The sequence below is a fragment of the Littorina saxatilis genome, linkage group LG12 (assembly GCF_037325665.1).
Source record: "Littorina saxatilis isolate snail1 linkage group LG12, US_GU_Lsax_2.0, whole genome shotgun sequence".
Lineage (NCBI taxonomy): Eukaryota > Metazoa > Mollusca > Gastropoda > Littorinimorpha > Littorinidae > Littorina > Littorina saxatilis.
Window position 1 is genome coordinate 71,849,619 of NC_090256.1, and position 6,490 is coordinate 71,856,108.

Consider the following 6,490-nt stretch of genomic DNA (forward strand, 5'->3'; position numbering starts at 1 on the left):
GACCCAAAACGTCCAGAACCCCTTGTCGAATCCTTATGCGAAAGCCATCGCCGACGAAGGAAATGTGACGACTTGTCCTCAGCAAAATACGTGGCAGAGGAAAGGAATAACTTGTGGAAGTTCCCCTAGAGTGCCGAATATGATACTCGGTGAAAAACCATCATACTCTAGTAACTGTGTGTTAGGTCCTTCCCCTTCTGCCGCTGGGTGTCAAGTGTCTCGTCCTCGAGTCTCTGACAGACCACCTAGCCAAATACACGTGACTGACCTTGTCACCAAACCAGTCCAGCTATACACAGTTTTGCCTCCCCAAGCAGGAAAAAGACACGAGAAACTCAATCCCTGAAAATCCCGTGCGCGCTGTCAGCGAAAAAAACCGTCAGCCCTATGACAGCAGAAACCTGCACTGTGAAGCTCGTGCGTTTCAAAACATCCGTGCTCGGGAGCACTGTCAGCAAAAACTCTGCTGTGTCCAATATCACGCACAGGCGCTTTCTATCATACATTGACCCAGAACAGGCACTCCACTGAGTGACGCTTTCTTGGTCTCTGTCACCCGATCGTGACAGGCTTGAACTTCATGGGTGTGTGTAGGAAATTTCATATTAGATTTTGATATTAACATATTCCTGTGGTGCTATATAATTTAAATTATATGAGTAAATGAATATGTCTGTATGAATGTACGTATTTGCTGTGTCATTGTGGCATAGATATATAGACCTATAGCAATAACAAGACATACATGCTGTGAATGTATGCTTTTGTGCTCTCCTTGTTCAAATCTGAATTAACTGAAATTTTTCTTAATGGCCAAGCACAGCCAGCTCTTTTCGACCTTTACATAGGGCCACAGTCAGAGATTGTAGAGTACACAGAGACCATTCATACTTCTTTGCGCTAAGGTAGGACTGCAGGTTATGTTTTTATCACGGCTTTGTCAACATACTGTCATTTCTGTCCGGCTGACAGTGCTGCAAACATTCATTGGATTGAAAATGTGTTTGTTATTGTTTGTGAACATCCTTTTTTAAAAGACCTGGAAAAAAGCCCCAGAACAGATTATATAGTACATAATAATATGTAATTGAATTTAAATTTTCTTTTCAAATCAGTGTCTTTTTACAAACTAGCCTTTGTTATTTTTGTGAGTTTAAGTCAGATATCAACACATACTGAATGCATAGTTCAGTCTTAGAGTGGGAGAATGTTTGAGGCATAAATTGCTTTTGACAACAACAAAAGTTCCCGGTTGACGGCCGGCCGTCCGGCCGGCCGTCCGGCCGGCCGTCCGGCCGGCCGTCCGTAGACACCACCTTAACGTTGGACTTTTCTCGGAAACTATCAAAGCGATCGGGCTCATATTTTGTTTAGTCGTGACCTCCAATGACCTCTACACTTTAACGATGGTTTCGTTGACCTTTGACCTTTTTCAAGGTCACAGGTCAGCGTCAAAGGAAAAATTAGACATTTTATATCTTTGACAAAGTTCATCGGATGTGATTGAAACTTTGTAGGATTATTCTTTACATCAAAGTATTTACATCTGTAGCCTTTTACGAACGTTATCAGAAAAACAAGGGAGATAACTAGCCTTTTCTGTTCGGCAACACACAACTTAACGTTGGGCTTTTCTCGGAAACTATAAAAGTGACCGGGCTCAAATTTTATGTGAACGTGACTCCCAGTGACCTCTACACTTTGACGTCTGCTTTGGTGACCTTTGACCTTTTTCAAGGTCACAGGTATGTCTTGAAGGAAAAAAATTGAAATATCATATCTCTGAAACTATTCATCGGATTTGATTCAAACTTTATAGGATTATTCTTTACATCAAATTATTTACATCTGTATTGTGTTGTGAATAGCAATTTCTTCCTGTCCATCTGATGCCTCATATAATATTCAGAACTGCGAAAGTGACTCGATCGAGCGTTTGCTCTTCTTGTTAATTATTTTTTCAGGATCCTTGGGGGGTTCCACTGTATCTGTGACTTTAGGACAACATATCGAGTTCTGGTGGTTTTTTGACCTAATGGATCAACATATGTGCAGACCTGCTGAGTGCTTGAGGTAAATTGGTGCATTTAGATATATATTGTTTTGCCTACCTGAGAGATACCACCCATGTGTCATGATGTGATAAATGAACCATCTCTTCACAGGCGTGTCTATCATGTAAATGAGGTTGGTTCAAACAACATGTCTGTCAGGGATGTCATTTTCCACTGCTTATGCAAAATCTCCGAGACAAACTTCATTCTCAAAACACTCGCGAGAAAATGGCAAGCCCAAACGTGTTACGAGAATGACTTTGCATCTGTGACTTTGTAATCATGAGCAGTGGAATATATAAGGTCCCTGCCAGACCAGCTTGCCATGACCTCAATGATATGCCCATATGTGCGTGTATGGTTTAGTTACTACATGGGTTATCTCTCCGGTACGTAGGAATTGAAAACAGAATACTTCATGGCTTGCTGTGTGGCACCAGATTTACACTTATTGCTTTTCAAATATTGAAATATTCACGACGGGCGCATTGTACACGTAAGCACAAGACCAAGTGCGCACGGAAAAGATCCTGTAAACCATGTGGGAGTTCGGTGTGTTATAGAAACACGAAAATACCCAGCATGCCTCCCCCGAAATTGGCGTATGCTGTCTGAATGGCGGCCATACACGTAAAAATCCACATGAGTGAACGTGGGAGTCTTAAGCCCATGAACGAAGAAACAGAAGAAGAAATAATATTCACTTTTACTTGTGTAAACCCAGTAACACACAGTAGGCTATGTAGTGTTCTCTATTTGTATCATTGAAACGCTTCTGTCCCGTCAATCACACTTTAAATTGCCTTATATTTTGGATGACATATGCCACCCCTTTGGTATTCCACTGATAATAGTTTAATGTTTTAGCTAAATAGTTTCAGCTAATCGCTATGGAGTATGCAAACACTGGAATTATATGCGATGAAACACTCAAGCTGCTTTCTCTTGCTTATAGCTGAGAGCAGCACTGTAGCTCAGTGACTGTCGGGTGGAGGATCCAATTCCTGCCTGTTTCCGACATAATGGATCAACATGAGTGCAGACCTGCTGAGCGCCTTATCTTCTTGGGTGTGTATAGATGTATATACATTAAAGGCACAGTAAGCCTCCCGTAAACCATCACAGAGCTCCCCGAGCGTCTACATACAGTACAAGCATACTTCCATTTGAACGCTCACCGAACGGGAACATCCTGGCTGCTTTCTGTCAAGCGTGAAAAATTTTCAAAGAATTTATTTTCGTGGACTTAGTCCTCTACAACAATGGCGCCTCGTTTTGGTGCTGGACGGCTGTTATGAATATTCAATACCAGAAATCACGCCCGGACAGTAAGCCTCCCGTAAACCATCACAGATACTGTGAGGCTTTTACACACAGTACAAACACCCTTCCATTTGAACGCTCACCAAACGGGAATATCCTAGGTGCCCTACGTAAAGAGCGAGCAATTTTTGACTCACATGCGAAGCAAAAGTGAGTCTATGTACTCACCCGAGTCGTCCGTCCGTCCGTCCGGACGTCCGTCCGTCCGTCCGGAAAACTTTAACGTTGGATATTTCTTGGACACTATTCAGTCTATCAGTACCAAATTTGGCAAGATGGTGTATGATGACAAGGCCCCAAAAAACATACATAGCATCTTGACCTTGCTTCAAGGTCAAGGTCGCAGGGGCCATAAATGTTGCCTAAAAAACAGCTATTTTTCATATTTTTCCCATTTTCTCTGAAGTTTTTGAGATTCAATACCTCACCTATATATGATATATAGGGCAAAGTAAGCCCCATCTTTTGATACCAGTTTGGTTTACCTTGCTTCAAGGTCAAGGTCACAGGAGCTCTTCAAAGTTGGATTGTATACATATTTTGAAGTGACCTTGACCCTGAACTATGGAAGATAACTGTTTCAAACTTAAAAATTATGTGGGGCACATGTTATGCTTTCATCATGAGACACATTCGGTCACATATGATCAAGGTCAAGGTCACTTTGACCCTTATGAAATGTGACCAAAATAAGGTAGTGAACCACTAAAAGAAAGAAAGAATGGTAGAAAGAGCCAATAAGCACCATTGTACTTCCTATGTCTTGAATTAACAGCTTTGTGTTGCATGACCTTGGATGACCTGGTCAAGGTCACATGTATTTTGGTAGGAAAAATGTGTAAAGCATGTGAGTCGTATGGGCTTTGCCCTTCTTGTTAAAGAATTAATTTTGCCGATTGAACTCAGGTCAAAAATGAGTTACTTCCCTTCGGGTCTCATTCTATCGATGTAAACTGGCGATAGCCGTGGATCGATGATTATCAGAATGTTTTTGGACCGTGGTGCGTTTTTGCGCTAGACCTAACTTTTAAAATCTAAATAATAAATTGACAGCTTGTCACACAAACATTCTTTAATCATAAAAGAATTCTTTTTTCATCAAGACAAGATCAGTACAATTCGAAGTTGTGAAAGTTTGAAAAAAGAAAAGCCCGGAAGCAGGGTCACGCAAGGGTCGTAGCAGACGGCGGTTTATGCATATATATCACCGTTCCTCTCAACAGTCAAAAACCATCGCTAGAGTTTTTGTGAACCACAGCCGTTTGTTTCGTGCATAAAAACGTGCTATTGTAGATAAGCTCACATGGAGTCGCATTCAAATGACTAACTGACGACTACATTGTGAAAAAAGGGAAACTGGATCACACTGGTTCACGATGGCTCAGGGGTAAGATAAACCACGCAAAAATAAATTATTTGAAAATTGTTCGCTCTTTATGGAGGGCACCTAGGATGTTCTCAATCGGTGAGTGTTTAAATGAAAGGGTGTTTGTACTGTAGTCTGTGTGTAAAAGCCTGACCGTATCTGTGATGGTTTACGGGAGGCTTACTGTGCCTTCAATTGTATTCATAAATTCACACACACACACACACACACACACACACACACACATACTGACAAAGACATTCATATTCATGCCTGCACACACGCAAGCACAAACATACACGCACCAGCACGTTTCAAACCCCCACCACCACCACCGTCTCAGTCGGTGCAGCTGTTTCGGAGCCTTTAGTCATCATAATACACACACAGACGGACACAACTTTTAAAAGTTAGATATATATGCACTAAAAGCCACGGCACTTTAAGTTAGGTTTCATTATCATTCTCTTAAAGTTTGGCCCTCTTTGCTTCAGTCTGCATGCTTTCTCATAGTCATACTGCTGTGTCATTGCAGGTTTCATTCCATGCTCTGGTGTGGGTGTCATAAGCAAGAGAGCCTCCTGTTCACTTCCAGCAGATGACTGCATGGTGAAGGACCTTGATACCACTTACAGACGTCAAAGCAGCTAGCTAGATGCCATTGGAGAACAACCAAAACTATTCAGCGGGTGCCATCGGCGAACATAAATACAAGTTACAGAACAGGAAAGCAGATATCACTGGCAAAGGGAACCGGACAGCAGCTACAATAAACTTAATCAGATGCCTGTAGCAAATAATCTGGACACCAATCACAAATCAAACAGATGTGGAGGACAGAGAACATTTCATGTGATTATTGCCACATATATAACCCTGTTTTGAAAAAAAGGGACATAACACCACACTATATACTTTCTGGTTGCATGCTGAAAACTCTCCATTGGACATTTAGTGAGTTTTGACTCACCAGGTCAGGAGAATGTCACTGATGGGGAGCATAATTAGGCTGACTTACAATGGGTAGACAGAATTGAACATTGTTGTTTTCTTGGATGGTTTTCGGGATAGACTTTACAAAGTTAACATACTGCTATGGTTTGATCAATTTCAAACATGACCACATTTGGCATTTTTTCAAAACCACATTTTTGACAAATATCAAGGATGTGTTGCGAAAGCATGTGTTCTTATTTTTCTGAAATGTTTTGAAAGCTAGATTTTTGATACTTTACAGGCTATTGAAGTTGGATGACCTGTAGATGTGACCCATGTAAAATTGACCCTCATAAACTTTTAAGTTCACAGAAATTAATAATAATAACAGAGAAATGGTATTATTTTGAATGTGTTTGAAGCAAGATCGTTGTAACTCAATAACCCCCCGCGGGTTAGGGGGAAGAATCTACCCGATGCTCCCCAGCATGTCGTAAGAGGCGACTAACGGATTCTGTTTCTCCTTTTACCCTTGTTAAGTGTTTCTTGTATAGAATATAGTCAATTTTTGTAAAGATTTTAGTCAAGCAGTATGTAAGACATGTTAAGTCCTTTGTACTGGAAACTTGCATTCTCCCAGTAAGGTCATATATTGTACTACGTTGCAAGCCCCTGAAGCAAATTTTTGATTAGTGCTTTTGTGAACAAGAAACAATTGACAAGTGGCTCTATCCCATCTCCCCCCTTTCCCCATCGCGATATAACCTTGAATGGTTGAAAACGACGTTAAACACCAAATAAAGAAAGAAAG

General features: G+C 41.2%; 1 long non-coding RNA gene across 2 annotated transcripts; it reads left to right on the forward strand.

The window, feature by feature from the left end:
- Positions 1-568: 568 nt before the first annotated feature.
- On the forward strand, positions 569-6,080 carry LOC138982720 (uncharacterized). Of its 2 annotated transcripts, XR_011460947.1 has the most exons (4): positions 569-584; positions 1,965-2,073; positions 3,010-3,122; positions 5,279-6,080. It is a non-coding gene; the product is annotated as an uncharacterized lncRNA (long non-coding RNA). The 2 variants fall into 2 exon arrangements; XR_011460946.1 differs by lacking the exon at positions 569-584 and having other exon boundaries at positions 1,299-2,073.
- Positions 6,081-6,490: the final 410 nt, after the last annotated feature.